General features: G+C 47.4%; 1 long non-coding RNA gene across 1 annotated transcript; it reads right to left on the reverse strand.

Moving 5' to 3' along the window:
- Positions 1–4,893: 4,893 nt before the first annotated feature.
- LOC142483937 (uncharacterized) lies at positions 4,894–16,217 on the reverse strand. The gene is made up of 3 exons (XR_012797508.1): positions 16,107–16,217; positions 14,813–15,096; positions 4,894–7,989 (listed from the first exon to the last, which is right to left on the reverse strand). It is a non-coding gene; the product is annotated as an uncharacterized LOC142483937 (long non-coding RNA).
- Positions 16,218–17,568: the final 1,351 nt, after the last annotated feature.

Raw genomic sequence — 17,568 nt, forward strand, 5'->3', positions numbered from 1 at the left:
TGTCTCTTCTAGCCCCAGAAGTAAAACAACTCCAAGCAAATTTCAATTATAAATGGAGCTCCTCAGGCATTAAGTATCTAGGAGTCAAAATAACGAATTCCTATGAATCTATTTACAAAAGTAATTTCTCCTTTATTACATCACTTCTAGAAGTATATCTTCTTTTTTGTATATCTGATACTTTTGTAGGACCTGCCTGCATTGATAACTCAATGTTTCGTAACCACAAAAAGGTAGACCTGTGGTGGTGGTGGTGGGGGGGGGGGGGGTTGGACATGTACGCGACATTACCGTGACAACTAACATTTAGGTCTGGGAGAGGATGTTGGTCTGGCAACGAGCCAGGCTGCTCAACCAAGAACAAACATCTTGATTTTTCCAATGCAAAAAAAAATAAATATCTTTTACTTAACTGTTTTCTTATTGTAATATGGAATAAAACATTGCAATGCAATCTGTTTATTTTTATATTTTAAACAAAAGACAGGTGGCTGCCTGCCTTGGTGGGTGACTGTCTGCCTGGGTGACTGACTGGGTGGGTGACTGACAGGGTGACTGACTGACAGGGTGACTGACTGACTGGGTGGGTGACTGACAGGGTGGGTGACTGACTGCCTGGGTGGGTGACTGACTGCTTGGGTGGGTGGGTGGGTGACGGACCGCCTGGGTGGGTGACTGACTGCCTGGGTGGGTGACCGACTTCCTGGGTGGGTGACTGACTGCCTGGGTGGGTGACTGAGTGACTTGACTGAGTGGGTGAGTGAGTAATTGGGTGGGTGGGTGACTGAGTGATTGGGTGGGTAACTGAGTGATTGGGTGGGTGAGTGAGTGGGTGGGGGGGTGACTGGGTGGGTGGGTGAGTGAGTGGGTGGGTGAGTGACTGCCTGGGTGGGTGACTGACCTTGACGGGGTGGGTGCTGCTTCCTTGCCCGCCAGACGCTGCCGGCCCCTGATATCCTCGCGGCTGCTGCCTGGGGCGTGTGGTGGACGGAAGAGGGAGCCGGGTTGGCGGGCGCAGGCTCACCATGGCGCTTCCCCTCCATCCCACGTTAGGAGCGGGGGAGAGCGGGCCCTCAGGCAGCAGGTCGGACTCCCTGCGCATGCGCACTGGGACCTCGGCTCTGCGCATGCGCACGGGAATCCCTGCCTTTTTATATTTTTTTAATAAAACGGGCACAGCCGCGGGATGCCAACCCCGGCAGACCCCCCCTGTTGGTGAGCCTGATCACACACACAGATCCCCCCTCTCCCTGCACACCACAAACACATCTTACCTCTCCCTGCACTCACACACATCCCCCCTCTCCCTGCACTCACACACACACATTTCCCCTCTCCCTGCACATCACACACATCCCCCCTCTCCCTGCACCCACACACACACATTCCTCCGCTCCCTGCACTCACTCACACATCCCCCCTCTCCCTGCACTCACACACACATCCCCCCTCTCCCTGCACTCTCACACACACAAGAATTCTGGAACAATGTTCTCTGGACAGACTTGTCAAAGGTAAAACTTTTTGGCCTCAATGAGAAACATTGTTTGACGAAAACCAAAACTGCGTTCGAATAGAAGAACCTTATCCCAACCGTCAAGCATGGTGGTGGGAGTGTGATGGTCTGGGGTTATTTTGAATGCCAGGCCATCTGTGTGTGAACTAAAGCGAATGTAGGTCATGCAGCAAGACAATGATCCTAAACATACATACAGATCTACAAAAGAATGGCTGCAGAAGAAGAAATTCCACGCTAAGAATGGCCTTGTCAAAGTCCGGACCTAAACCCCATCGAAATGTGGTAGGACCTGAAATGAGCTGTCCATGCAAGGAAGCCCTCAAATGTCACTTAGTTGAAGCAGTTGGATACAGAGGAATGGGTCAAAATTCCTCAAAACCGATGTGAGACTGACTAGAAGTTACAAGAAATGTTTAGTTATTGCTGCTCATGGGCGTGTCACCTGCTACTGAATCTAAAGGTTCACATACTTTTTCACACATGAATGTTGAATCATTTGTGGATAAATAAATGTTGAAAGTATCATGTTTTTGTGTCATTTGTTTGATCAGGTTATCTTTATCTATTATTAGAACTTAAATTAAGATATAATAAAATTTTAGGTTTGAAATATGTGAAAATCCTAAAGGGTTCACAAACTTTTTCTCGCCACTGTATCCCTCCCTCTCACTCTCCCCATATCCCTCTTACACCCCCACCTCTCCCCCATGCATTTCTCTCCCCCCCCTCTCTAGCTCCCTGCCCCACCCTTCCCTCCCTTATATAAGTCTACAACTATACATCATTTATCAATCTAGCATCTACTGCAGGTTTCCCTCGATTGCATATAGCGAATCTATTATTGCAATTATTAGTATATTTTTGTGTAATCAGTGTAACCCCCTCTATATTTGGGTTACTATAGAGGGTTAAAGGAGGAGATCTTAAGCAGTTTCCCTTGTGATAGTCACCTGCCAATAGCCAGGCAGGAGCTTAGCTCTGCCCCTTTACTTGCCCAGAGACAGCGGTGGATCAGAGGGGTGTCATAAAAGAGCAGAGCAGGAGGATTCCAGGGAGAGTGAGATACAGAGAGGTGCTGAGAATAGAGGTCCAGCGAATTATCTAAACCAGGGGTGCGCTAACTGGGGGGTGTGAGATTTTGTTTGGGGGGCACGGCGGTTACAGAAGCCCCGCGCTGTTCCCTAAGGTGTTTAAATGAAATGCCGGGGGACTGCGCGAGGCCTCTGTTACTAACCTACCTTGATTCAGACGTCTTCGGGTGATGCGTCGCCATGGCAACGCGACGGGGTCACGTGACATCACATGACCCGTGGCGTCATTTGACACCTCGTTGCTATGGCAGCGTGGCATCAAATGACAATGCAGCGTCATTTGATGCTTGATGCCAGGTAAGGTTGGGGGGGCTCGAGCAATGTGGGAGAGCAGGCAGGGTGGTGGCGCAGGGCAAAAAGTTTGCGCACCCCTGATCTAAACTGTGAGTAATGAGATTGAGGCAGGAATCACGGTGGCTGTTTTATTGTACAGGGGAGTGTCCCTTGTATCGGGGCCCTTTGGTATGGGAGTTACTACAGTGCAGGAAAGTGTCTCCATGTAGCGGGCCCTTTGATAAGGGAGCTCTAATAGTAAAGATAAGTGTCCAGGTAGCGGGGCCCTTAGTATAGGGAGCTACAGCCAGCAGAGGATTTACAAATCCACCATCATTAGGCACTTGCCTGTGTCCGCCGCCGCCGGTGGCTGCTGCCCTGCTTCTCCTTCAGAAACTAACGTCAAATGAAGCCGCGCACGTCACCAACGTGACGTCGCACGGCGTCTCGTTACCATGTGGGCAGAAGCTTAAAGTGTTGGAGCACAATGTTAACATGAGGCAACACCCCAGATTGTCCATGTGTCCTGGGGCTGAGTACAGAGGACGAAAGGGGACCCGCAGTTGGGAGAGGATTGAGGAATGTCAGTAATAGCAAATTTCTTAATGTTCTCTATTAAAAGGAACCCGTTCAAATGACTAAAGTACGGTGCCTCCTCATTCCTGCAAGTATGCAGATGGGGAAGAAGTTGTAGCTGCAATGTTTTACAAAATAAAGAATGCTTGTTCTAAGCTACAAAACTCCTGGCTCCCATCTGTACCATCAGCATGTATGCCCAGCTTGCGCTGACCATCACCCTGGATGAAGGCAATGCATCCTGAGTAGGCCCCATCACAGACAATGTGGTAAACTTCCTTACAGCCGGACAGGGAGGGTTAAATCAGTATACTGATTTACACGGCACCTTCCAGGATAAGGATTCCTTTATGCACATAGCTAATTTAGCGTCTATTTAATAATCTCTCTCAGTGCATGTAGCAATTTTATAATCACTTTTGCTCACTGCAGTATTTTTATATATTTAGTTCACTGGAAGGTTCTGTTTGTTATTAAAGTTGTTTGTATGTCATGGGGCACGTATATCTAATAGCAGCATAATATCATTACAAGTGATCACTATTAATCAGCTATCTGTCTACCCTGACCCCTACACCTAATCAACATCACAGGTGTAGATAGCTAAACATCCTTATCCTAGCCTGGCTGTGATTTATATATTTTATCCTCAATCTTTCTCTAGCTGGAATTATTTTTAGATATCATAATTCTAGTTTAATTTTAATTATGCACAATTACAACTCTACCCAGACCGTTTAGCTCCATGTTAATGGGTATTATACCAGTTACAATTAAGTAATCCAATTCAGGAGTACTGTACATTCAAGCCTCTTTTAGCTTATTGCGCCTAGCGATATATTACCTGTACATTAGTACTCCAATTACCTGGGAAGTGCACCATCGCAAGACGATTCCTTTTCTTCTCTGCTTCTTTTTTGTATATGGTTTTGAATCATCCCTTTTTCATGCTTAATATTGAGAGTTATTTATATACTTCTAAGTTCCAGTTTGAGCAAAGTATCCCCATTCCCCTTTTCACGACTCAAGCAGCCGGTATGTCAATGTCTGCTATTCATTATTGCTGTCAGTCCATTAAAGCACCTTTTTGTTTACAAAAATTCCTGGCGCCCATCCTAGTTATATTCAAGCATCTACGCCCAGCCTGCGCCTACCCAACACCCTGAAAGGTATGAGAGACTGAGCAATGCCACTGTATATAGTCAACCTTATGTGACCTTCTTTAGAGCTGGGTAAGGAGGATTACATGTAGGTCTTCCTTGTCTTCTTTCTTGTAGATGAGGATAACTATGGCATTGCTCCACTGTTCTGGAATGTCCCTGTTCTTCAAGCAGCGTGTAGAATTTTGATCCCCGTCCTCCTTTCCCCTAGGATTCCATGTTCATGCGGTGGTTACATTTCTAACCTAATAAAAGATCTGATATGCACCTGATGTATTATACATATCATCATTTATTTATACCACCAACATATTCCGTAGCACAGTACAATGGGGTAGGACGAAAAACAACAAAATAAATATTAACATACATTGTTACAGTAGGTAAGGAGGGTCCTGCCCCAAGGAGTTTACAATATATAAGGAAGGGTAAGTGGACACATAGGGTACAGGGGGATAAGAAGGTTGGTGTGTTTCGGATAGTGGAAGGACCCACATACAGGCCCTGTGGTGGACACCTGTGGTGACATCATCACTAGGCTTCACAACTGACTTTGGGTGTTACTGACGTCACGAGGGTGACGTCACAGAGGAGCGACGGCGTGACTTGCTCCTGATGTCCATACGGGTTGTATACTTCGCTTGCTTCTGACAGGGTTTGCCGCAACCCGCTATCCCTCCCTTCCCCTCTCCCATCCTGTATGCAAGCAGCTTCACTGCTTACTCCCTGCTGACAAGCAGCGGTGAGTTTCGCTACTCTGACAGCTGATCGAGTAGCAGTTTGATACTATTGTATACACTGCTCTGTTGGGCTTGCCGTAACCCATACCTGCTTCTATCTGTGCAGTCAAATGTAACTCTTGTTTGGCTACACTCCTAAGAAGCTTGTGGGTGTTTATGGATTTGAGGGAATGGATACATACTTCTGAAAGGGATACTACTGAAAGAGAAGATATTGTGACATTAGTCTATTTATTTGTATCCATCTGTGGAGCCTGTGACATCCTATATGTGGAATATAGTGTGATATTCACCACGTGGGAACGGATGGTGCTCTATATCTAGTGGCATTACCCCCAAATAGCTATTGTATATTAATACAGTTGTAATTACCATCATCTGTCCAACTATTGTTTTTTCCTGGGATGCATATAAGTGACTCTATCAACCCAAGGGACATCACAAGTTATTTATCACGCAGCAGCGTTTAGGGTTACTACTATATGATATAAATTATAAAGAAGGCACTGTAATCTGCATGATATATCCCTATTCGGTCTCTTTTGCTCCTCTATGGGGTTTAGTTTAACATATATTTTATCTATTTTTGTGTGATATAAACCAATATGTATTAAAACTTTTTTGATTTTCGTCGCTTTTCACTTTTAGTTTCTGGTATAGGGGTTTATTTCCTTATGGCCTGAGAAACAGATAAATGTTTGGTTTTGAGTGCATACAGAGGGGTATCTTTGAACTTCTTAGTTCACTCTGTGTAATATATATTGATTACCTCCTTTGCACCTACCATTTTAGGACTTTCTATCCAACAGGTGAGCAGTTTTTCATAACACTTATGTGTTTGCTAGGTCAGTGTAAGGCTGTATTTCTCCTGACTCAAGTGCTGCAATGCTTCTCAGTTTAGTCTCGGCCGGTACTAAACCCTGGTTCCGACTCACTGACTACTATCCGGATTCCTGGTTCTGACTCCAGCTCGCTAACTACTCTTCTGATCCAGATCCCAGGTCATTAATCCGTCTCTCCCCATGCGGAGGTAGAGATGCAAGAACAGGGTAATGTGTGAAGATGGAAATGCTTAAATATACATCTGAAATACTTTATCCAAGACCAATGACAAAGCAGCTACAGTATAACATCAGGGAGTGGCAGCAAATGACTGACTCTTGTGTTATCTCCAAGAGAATCTGAGGTAATGTGAAGTCGGCTACACAGCAAACAGACACCCACAGCAGAGGTGCAGGGAGAGACAGTCTGACTATCTCCAGGTCTTTGAAGTTGTACTGTATCTGTCTTTTCCTGATGTTATCCCAGCCCACGCTGGCTTAGTAGGCGATGAAGGGGAAGTATAGTGGGGAGACTCTCTTTGGGGGCCATCTTTGCTGCAACTCGGGTGTTATAGTCATGTTCCATCCCTCGCCCCTCTGTTTTTTTTCTTCTGTATCCTCTCCCCATCATTTTGTAAAAAATTGAATAAATAAAATGCTTGGAAAAAAAAAAAAGAAAGTTGAAATTTGGTCAAACTTTTTCAAACTACACACTTAGAATCTCGGAATGACCACCACTTCTTGGACTGTAATACCTATTTTGACATACATATGCTGTGCGGCATCAAGCGTAGCATACCGATCAAGCCAACCTGTAATTGTAAAATGTAGCACCAAACAGTGATATGCCTGGATTAATATACTACTGTTCTAAATAAATGAAAAAATAATATTAACACTGTAGGTACAACACAATCGCAGGTTGGTGGTACGTGGATTGATTCTACGCAAGATGACGATAACATACACAGCATATGGATCAATAAAATATAGCTAATGCAGAATATAGTTGTCACCAAAATCAACTGTGTCTAAACACTTTGCTGAGATAAATGAAAACAGCACATAAATATGACTGTGGTGTATGGACATGCGGTCTGGATCTGACAATGCAAGTGAATCAATGTCTTCAGTGCAGCAATCTGCATCATACAATGCTGGTAGATCAATGTATCCAGTGCACAACACTAAGCCTTCATACATAAATATTAGCAGTGAGACTGCAGTTTGCCATGTATAGAACACACCGTGTGAAAGCCAGTATTAATGAATCAATGTATCCAGTGCATAGCATTGAACCGTCTAGCATACCTAATAATAGTAGCACTGAGACTGCAATTGCCATAAACAGAGCCCACAGTGTGGAAGCCAACAGCAGAGACAAAGCAAAAAGATAATAAAATAAGTCTGTATCAGAGACAGGAGATACAATGTACCAACGATACCCAGCTCCCAATAGTCCCTCCCTGATGACGACACCACGCCGAACGCTGAATTACTAACAGTCCACTACTTATAGCCCATACCCCAGGTGCAGTCATTTCGAAATCATCCGGTTTTCCTCACTGATGGCTGGTTGTACTGCGCATGCGCGCGCATGTCCGTGACGTCATTTCCGGAGGAAGTCCTGCCCTCCGATAGGTCCTGTCTTCAGTAGCTGTTCCTCAAACTGGAGATCTCGGTATCCCATGCAGGCGCATGCGCGAGCGCATATCCGGCATCCCTCCTCTGGCTACTGACGTCATCCTGCAGAGGCGTGTTCTCCATACGATCCGTCTGTCCCACGATGTCTTGCTGCATAGCCATGCCCTTTAGGTGGGCAGCAAGCATGTAGTGGTACATAAGGGAGGAGAGAAAGAAAAGCCACTTTAAGAAGCAGAAATTTAAAAAAGTTGTATCAGACTATAAAGAAAATTCAAAACCACAAACAGAATATACAGCTCACTAGAGTAATTGTGTAATGTTTAAATGGGTGTGCCCATAAACGCCTAGTGTGACGTTGGGTGCAGCTGATGAGCTAATAATAGTAGATTGACAGAAAATTGGAGAGCAGAAGCATATTAGTACCTTGGCTATCCAACTAGTAGCTCATTTGTCAAATGCACTCCTAGGCGGTTAAAACTTAACATTTAATAAGTATCTAGCTAAAATAAAATCTACATACAAAGTAATTATTATATACACACAATGTACTTAGAAAGGAAGGGTGATGGGAAGGTAGGGTTGGACTCAAGGTGTATAGCACACATGAAATTTTTCTCAATTTGTTCAAGGCTAAATAGGCTAATTAACACCTGGAGTTACCTATTATTTTAGGACATAGAATCTCGGAATGACCACCACTACTTGGACTGTAATACCTATTTTGACATACATATGCTGTGCGGCATCAAGCGTAGCATACTGATCAAGCCAACCTGTAATTGTAAAATGTAGCACCAAACAGTGATATGCCTGGATTAATATACTACAGGCAGTCCTCGGTTATCCGACACAATGCGTTACTCAAAATGGCGTTGTAAAGCGAAACGTTGTAAAGCGAAACACGTTTTCCCATAGGAACACTCTTTAAATGAAAGGCTCCGTTCCTGAAGGCATTTTTAACACTAAAATACACCAAATATTTTATGCAGGCAATAAGATATGCAGCATTCACATAAATTATATAGTGTATATACTGTATTATATATATAATATAACATAATAAATGATATATTATATAGTATAATATAATATTATATAGTATTATATTATATATATATACGCTCTTACGACGCTTTGCAACGTTGTTTATGTGAATGTGTATATATATACACACATACACAACGTTGCAAAGCATCGTAAGAGCGTTGGATAAGCCATTTTGGCGTTGTAAAAATGAATATAGGTATGCATTGCATAGCGTTGGATAAGCCATTCGTTGTAAAGCGAAGCGTTGTAAAACGAGGACTGCCTGTACTGTTCTAAATAAATGAAAACATAATATTAACACTGTAGGTACAACACAATCGCAGGTTGGTGGTACGTGGATTGATTCTACGCAAGATGACGATAACATACACAGCATATGGATCAATAAAATATAGCTAATGCTTGCAAGGGTGTGGTCCGGTCCTCCAATGATGTCCGAGCAGCAGTAATTAGAAACAGCCTGCAGGTCATGCTTTCCTGGTGATTGCCTTGGTTGCCGAGCAACCCGCGCGCGATGCGCGTCGCGGAGCGCTGACGTCACGCGGGTATACGGCCGAGTTCCCTCCCAGTGGGAGGTGTTGGCAGCTTCTCACTGAGCGTGCGTGTACTGCCCTAGCCGTGCGTGTGCGCATAGGAACGCCGTGTGACGCGTCAGCGAGGCGGTCCGTGACTGGAGTAGCTGCGGATGTGACAGTATCCCCCCCTTGAGGGGAGACCTCCGGGCGACCCAGAGATGGTTTTTCCGGGTACCTACGGTGGAAGGCATAAATGAGACGGTTGGCATGTACCTGACGATGAGGAATCCACTCTCTCTCCTCCGGGCCATAGCCTCTCCAGTGTACGAGATATTGCAATCCTCCTCTGGACATCCTAGAGTCGAGGATAGTCTGTACCTCGTATTCTATTTGACCCTCTACCAGTATAGTTTGTGGCAGTTTAGGTTGCCCCTTGGAGGAAGAGTCTTGAAGGTATGGTTTTAGAAGGGAGGAGTGAAAAACAGAGGGAATTCTCATAGATTTAGGCAGTTCTAGCCGATAGGCTACTGGGTTGATCCTTTTAGTGATGCGGAAGGGGCCAATGAAGCGTGGTGCCAGTTTGGGTGAAGTTACCTTTAAACGAATGTTTTTGGTGGATAACCAGACCCTTTGTCCTACAGAGTACCCTGGGACCTCTCTTCGGTGACGATCCGCTTGTCTCTTCTGTAGTCTACCAGCGTGCTGTAGGTTTAGATGGATCTTCTGCCATAAGTCTTGTAAGTGAAGGATCTTGTCCTCTGCGGCCGGGACTCCAGACTTCGAGATAAGAGAAGGGAGCGCAGAAGGATGGAACCCGTAGTTGATCATGAATGGTGATTGTTGAGATGATTCATTCCGAAGATTGTTATGGGAGAATTCTGCCCATGGAAGAAGTTCTGCCCAGTCGTCTTGAGTATCAGCAACAAAACACCTTAAAAATTGTTCCAGAGACTGATTGGTGCGTTCAGTTTGCCCATTGGTCTGGGGGTGATAGCCTGACGAGAAATGTAGTGTGACGTCCAGACTCTTACAGAACGCTCTCCAGAATCGTGAAATGAATTGGGATCCTCTGTCAGATACTATGTTCCGGGGAGTACCATGTAACCTGAAGATCTCCCTGATGAAAACGTCGGACAACATTGATGCGGTGGGTAGACCTTTCATGGGAATGAAGTGTGCCTGTTTAGAAAACCTGTCCACCACTACGAGTATGGTGTCCATGCCTCTAGATTTAGGCAACTCAACAATAAAGTCCATAGATATGTGTGTCCATGGACGTTCCGGGATCGGTAATGGATGAAGAAGACCCGCAGGTCTGTTGTGTGGCGTCTTGTTCCGTGCACAAATAGCGCATGAAGATACAAAAGCTCGTATGTCCCTCCGCATGTTGGACCACCAGAACGTGCGTTCGATGAGCTCAGTAGTTCTTTTGGTGCCAGGATGACCAGCTGTCTTGGATGAATGTCCCCACTCCATGACTCTCCTCTGGTAAAGAAGTGGAGTGAACAAACGATCCTCTGGAACCTTGAGTCCTGCTGGGATGTTGTTTTGAGCCTTGGTAATATCAGGCAAGGCGTTGAAAGTACTGGCTGCCACAATGCAAGTGGATGGAAGAATGGTCTCCTGCTGTTCCACCCTGCTATCCTCTACCAGGAACTGTCGAGACAACGCGTCGGCTTTAATGTTCTTAGAGCCTGGGATATATGAAATGAGGAAGTTGAAGCGTGTAAAGAATAAGGACCATCTTGCCTGGCGAGACCCGAGTCGCCGTGCTCCCTCAATGTACAGTAGGTTCTTATGGTCTGTTAATATTGTGACAGGTGTCTCCGTACCCTCCAGTAGATGTCTCCACTCCTCCAAGGCCAGTTTGATCGCGAGGAGCTCCCGGTTACCCACGTCATAATTCCTTTGAGCGGAGGAAATTTTTTTAGAAAAATACGCACAGGGGTGAAGTGGAGCTTGAGGATTCTTTCTCTGGGAGAGTATAGCACCTGCTCCTATATCGGAGGCGTCTACCTCTAAGGAAAATGGTAATGAAGGATCTGGGTGTACCAAGATGGGTGCTGAGGCGAATGCCGTCTTTATCCTCTCGAAGGCCTGGAGAGCTTCGTTAGACCAATTAGTAGGGTCAGCTCCTTTCTGAGTGAGCGCCGTGATGGGTGCTACTACCGATGAGAATCCTTGAATGAACCTCCGGTAATAGTTGGCGAAGCCGAGGAACCTTTGGATAGCCTTGAGGGAGAGAGGACAGGGCCATTCGAGTACAGCTTTGACCTTGCTGGGGTCCATAGCGAGTCCAGTGTCCGATATAATATAGCCGAGAAATGAGGTAGATCTTTGGTGGAAATGGCATTTCTCAAGCTTAGCAAATAAGTGGTTCTCTCTTAAGCGCTGCAAGACTTGTTTGACGTGAGTAGTATGTTCCGGCATGGATCTGGAAAAAATTAATATATCATCCAGGTATACAATCACATGACGGTCCAGAAGGTCTCTAAAGATGTCATTAACAAAGTCTTGGAAGACCGCAGGGGCATTGCACAACCCAAACGGCATAACTCGGTACTCGTAATGCCCGTCGCGAGTATTGAATGCTGTCTTCCATTCGTCTCCCTGTCTGATTCTGACCAGATTATAGGCGCCTCTGAGATCCAGCTTGGTGAAGATCTTAGCTCCTTGGAGTTTGTCAAACAATTCTGTTATTAACGGAAGGGGGTAGCGGTTCTTTATGGTAAGTTTGTTGAGACTGCGATAGTCTATGCAGGGTCTGAGGGTTCCGTCCTTCTTCTTGACGAAGAAAAAACCCGCCCCCGCAGGTGATGAGGATTTACGAATGAACCCCCTCTGAAGATTCTCCTGGATATATAGTCTCATAGCCTGAGTCTCAGGTATGGACAATGGGTATGATCCTCCTCTCGGGGGCATGGTACCGGGTAGAAGATCGATTGGGCAATCGTACGCACGATGTGGCGGAAGTTCTTCTGCTTGACGTTTGTCAAAGACATCGCGGAAATCTTCGTATATCCCCGGCAGCTGTACCCTGTCAGGATCCGTGACCTCCATTCCTGCCACTGCCTTTGGAGCAGACATGCAATGTTCCAAGCAAAAAGAACTCCAACGAAGTGGCGTGGCCTCTGTCCAGTCAATGACAGAATTGTGGATCCGGAGCCACGGAAGTCCCAGAATGATGTTCGAGGAGGGGGTGTGAATGACATCAAAGGTTATAGTCTCGGAGTGAAAGTCGCTAGTCATGATGTTAAGGGGTATGGTTTGTAAGGAAATGATCGCGGGCTGCAATGGTCGTCCTTCAATGGCTTCAAGACCTACCGGTCGATCTTTGGGTACCAACGGTATTTTATTCTTGAAGGCGAACTTTTGGTCCACGAAGTTTCCTCCTGACCCCGAATCCAGAAAGGCCCGTGTCTGTACTGTGAAGGTCTCACCGGATATGGAGATCGGTAGATAAAACCTCGTAGAGGGTTGAGGAGGGGGAAAAGTTGCAGTGCCCAGCGTGATCCTCCTTATACTCACTGGGCTTTGGCGTTTCCCGGTTTCAGCGGACAGTTGAATACCAGGTGGCCGTTATTGCCACAGTAGAGGCATAGTCCCGCTCGTCTTCTTCGTTGCCTCTCGATAGGCGAAAGGCTAGTCCCTCCCAGCTGCATGGGTTCATCTAGGACAGGAGTTGTGGAGAGTAGAGGACCTATGGTGGAAAAGGAAGATGATTGTATACCTCGGGGGTGTTTGTTTCTTTCCTTCCTTCTCTCTTGGAGGCGCTGATCCATCCGGATGCACAGGTCTATCAGGTCCTCCAGTCCAGCGGGACGATCCAGAGCTGCTAATTCATCCTTCAACCGTTCGGACAGACCCTGCCAGAAGACTGCAGATAGAGCCACATCGTTCCAGGCGGTCTCGGCCGCCACCGTCCGGAAGTCCAGAGCATAACGAGCCACAGTACGGTCTCCCTGAGAAATATTAAGCAGAGTGGATGCAGCCGTAACCCTACGCCCTGGGGTGTCAAACACCCTTCTGAATTCGGTGATGAAGAGAGTGAGGTCAGAGATCAAATCTGGGCGTTGCTCCCAAATAGGAGAAGCCCATGCCAGGGCGGCGTCAGTCAGCAGGGAGATTATGTATGCGACCTTTATTCGTGAAGAAGGAAAGTGAGAGGACATTAGCTCAAACTGTATGAAGCACTGGTTCAGAAACCCCCGACAACCGCTGGGATCCCCTGCATATCGGTTGGGCGCAGGTAGTCGTGGTTCGGAGGTAGGTGTGATAAGTGCAGGAGTGGCTGCGAGTGGGACGGGGTTGGTGGTAGATACAGTTAAACGTCTAACTTGTTCAGTCAGGGTATCCACGTCTTATTTAAGTTGGGAAACTAGTTGTTCCTTGTGTGTAAATGAGCCGGTAAGTTGCCGGAAGCATTCCTCATGGGTGTCTAAGCGTCGGGCCACCTCAGCGGCGTCCATGTTTGTTGGGCTGAGCATATTGTCACGCTGCGCTCACCACAAACAGGACGGAAGACCGCGGGGCTGAGGTGGGGATAGAAAGGCACCGACCCACAACCACGCAGTCCTGTCCGGAATGCGTAGTCCAAGTCGTACCGCGTCGTAGGGTTGGAGAGGTCAGGGTAGTCAGGGTACTTTGATAAAGTTCCGTTGGGAACGAAACGCGTCAGAGGACGGTGTACATGTAATTTTAATGGCGCTTTAGCCACAATAAAGCCTTTTTCTATGTTTTTGCACATGCCCTAGCCAGAGTGTCTTTTTTGCAGTGCTCGTATCCCCCCCCCTCTTTAGTCAGGGTACTTGCCGTGTTCCAGGGTTGGAGAGTCCGGGTAGGTAGAGTTTCATAGCCAAGGTCCTGGGTAATAGAAGGTAGAGTAGTCGAGTAACGAAGCCGGGGTCAAAGTGCTGGAGAGTGTAGAAATCCAAGTAACAGGCAGGGTCAATCAGGACAGACAAAGTTCAAGACAAAACTAGACAGCAGCGGTGAGCACAATGCATAAACAGGAGTTTATGCTCAGCAAGGAATGCCAGACAGGAGCAGGTATATATGCAGGGAGGATCCAATTACCTTGCAAGGGTGTGGTCCGGTCCTCCAATGGTGTCCGAGCAGCAGTAATTAGAAACAGCCTGCAGGTCATGCTTTCCTGGTGATTGCCTTGGTTGCCGAGCAACCCGCGCGCGTGCGCGATGCGCGTCGCGGAGCGCTGACGTCACGCGGGTGTACGGCCGAGTTCCCTCCCAGTGGGAGGTGTTGGCAGCTTCTCACTGAGCGTGCGTGTACTGCCCTAGCCGTGCGTGTGCGCATAGGAACACCGTGTGACGCGTCAGCGAGGCGGTCCGTGACTGGAGTAGCTGCGGATGTGACAGTCACCACGCCGAACGCTGAATTACTAACAGTCCACTACTTATAGCCCATACCCCAGGTGCAGTCATTTCGAAAATCGTCCGGTTTTCCTCACTGATGGCTGGTTGTACTGCGTATGCGCGCGCATGTCGGTGACGTCATTTCCGGGGGAAGTCCTGCCCTCCGATAGGTCCTGTCTTCAGTAGCTGTTCCTCAAACTGGAGATCTCGGCATCCCATCCAGGCGCATGCGCGAGCGCATATCCGGCATCCCTCCTCTGGCTACTGACGTCATCCTGCAGAGGCGTGTTCTCCATACGATCAGTCTGTCCCACGATGTCTTGCTGCATAGCCATGCCCTTTAGGTGGGCAGCAAGCATGAAGTGGTACATAAGGGAGGAGAGAAAGAAAAGCCACTTTAAGAAGCAGAAATTTAAAAAAGTTGTATCAGACTATAAAGAAAATTCAGTTTATAACTGGACGAAACAGGACAGACGCCCAAAATTCACCAATAAAGGGAAATCTAATCAGAGGAGAGATGAAGCACAGACGAGCGATTCAGAAGCAAGCACCTCCACGGATGGGGCTAATCCCCAAGCTGCAGGACAAAAGGCTTTTTTAGGAAGGGGCAAAGATCAAAAACAACAAAAGCGAGACAAAAAACCAGGAGGGGGGGACGTAATCCCAAGAACACCACCGGTGCTGAGGCCGCACCCACGATGAATACTGATAACATAGTAATTAACTTATCTGACTATTCCATTTCAGAAATGGAATGACGTGTTTTGTCTAAAGGCCCATCGTTTGTTCCTACCACCTTCCCTAAGAGGTTTGAGGTAGAAGTTGAGTTATTTAAATTGGAAAGGAAACTAAACCTTAAATCCTTTTTTCTCAACAGAGCAGATGGTCAGCAGCAGCAGCAGCAGCAGCAGCAGCCACTAACTGATGTACAGGTACCTGACACTACAAGAGTGATTTGTAAGTTGAACTCTAAGTTCATACCACCAGTTAAGAATCCCTCTGTACAGGTATTTATGAATATGGTGAAAAATTATGTTAATCATTATTTTAAAACACACCATAAGACATATCATAATCTTGCAAAGAACAAAGAAAGCTGCTCGCTGTGAGCTTACTCTGTGATGCACCAATTTACCACATAAACTATGTAATTAAGGGGTTAAAAGCATTGGTCTCCCGTGGCAGTGACTGACTGAGTGGGTGGGTCACTGACTGACTGGGTGGGTGACTGGGTAGGTGGGTTGCTGTGTGGGTGTCTGGCCCCAATACATTTTAAAAGAACCCTTACCTCCTCAATACATATTCAAAATACACCCGTCAGCCCAATACATATAAAATTCAGACTTACCTTGGAGATGGTGTCAGGAGGGACGGCAGTGGATGCGGAGGGGGGGGTAGTGGATGCGGAGGTGGGGCAGGTGATGCGGAGGGGACGGCAGTGGATGCGGAGGGGACGGCAGTGGATGCGGAGGGGGGGGGCAGTGGATGCGGAGGGGGGGGCAGTGGATGCGGAGGGGGGGGCAGTGGATGCGGAGGGGGGGGCAGTGGATGCGGAGGGGGGGACAGTGGATGCGGAGGGGGGGACAGTGGATGCGGAGGGGGGGCAGTGGATACGGAGGGGGGGCAGTGGATGCGGAGGGGGGGCAGTGGATGCGGGGGGCGCAATGGATGGGAGGGGGGGCAGTGGATACGGGGCAGTGGATGCGGGGCAGTGGATGCGGGGGGCAGTGGATGCGGGGGGGCAATGGATAAGGAGGGGGGCCAGCGGAGGTGTGGCAGTGGATGCGGAGGGAGGTCTGTGGATGCGAAAGGGGGGGCAGTGGATGCGGAAGGCGGGGCAGTGGATGCGGAAGGGGGGGCAGTGGATGCGGAGGGGGCAGTGGATGCGGAGGGGGGCAGTGGATGCGGAGGGGGGCAGTGGATGCGGATGGGGGGCAGTGAATGCGGAGGGGGGGCAGTGGAAGAGGAGGGGGGTGCAGTGGATGCGGATGGGGGCAGTGGATGCGGAGGAGGGGCAGTGGATGCGGAGGGGGGCAGTGTATATGATCAAAAACAACAAAAGCGAGAAAAAAAACCAGGAGGGGGGGACGTAATCCCAAGAACACCACCGGTGCTGAGGCCGCACCCACGATGAATACTGATAACATAGTAATTAACTTATCTGACTATTCCATTTCAGAAATGGAATGACGTGTTTTGTCTAAAGGCCCATCGTTTGTTCTTACCACCTTCCCTAAGAGGTTTGAGGTAGAAGTTGAGTTATTTCAATTGGAATGGAAACTAAACCTTAAATCCTTTTTTCTCAACAGAGCGGATGGTCAGCAGCAGCAGCAGCAGCAGCAGCAGCAGCAGCAGCAGCAGCAGCAGCAGCAGCAGCAGCAGCAGCAGCAGCAGCAGCAGCCACTAACTGATGTACAGGTACCTGACACTACAAGAGTGATTTGTAAGTTGAACTCTAAGTTCAAACCACCAGTTAAGAATCCCTCTGTACAGGTATTTATGAATATGGTGAAAAATGATGTTAATCATTATTTTAAAACACACCATAAGACATATCATAATCTTAAAAAAGAACGAAGAAAACTGCTTGCTGTGAGCTTACTCTGTGATGCACCAATTTACCACATAATCTATGTCATTAAGGGGTTAAAAGCATTGGTCTCCCGTGACAGTGACTGACTGAGTGGGTGGGTCACTGACTGACTGGGTGGGTGACTGGGTAGGTGGGTTGCTGTGTGGGTGACTGGCCCCAATACATTTTAAAAAGACCCCAATACATTTTAAAAGGACCCCTACCTTCCCCAATACAT

This window comes from Ascaphus truei, unplaced genomic scaffold, assembly GCF_040206685.1.
Source record: "Ascaphus truei isolate aAscTru1 unplaced genomic scaffold, aAscTru1.hap1 HAP1_SCAFFOLD_399, whole genome shotgun sequence".
Classification (NCBI taxonomy): Eukaryota; Metazoa; Chordata; class Amphibia; order Anura; family Ascaphidae; genus Ascaphus; species Ascaphus truei.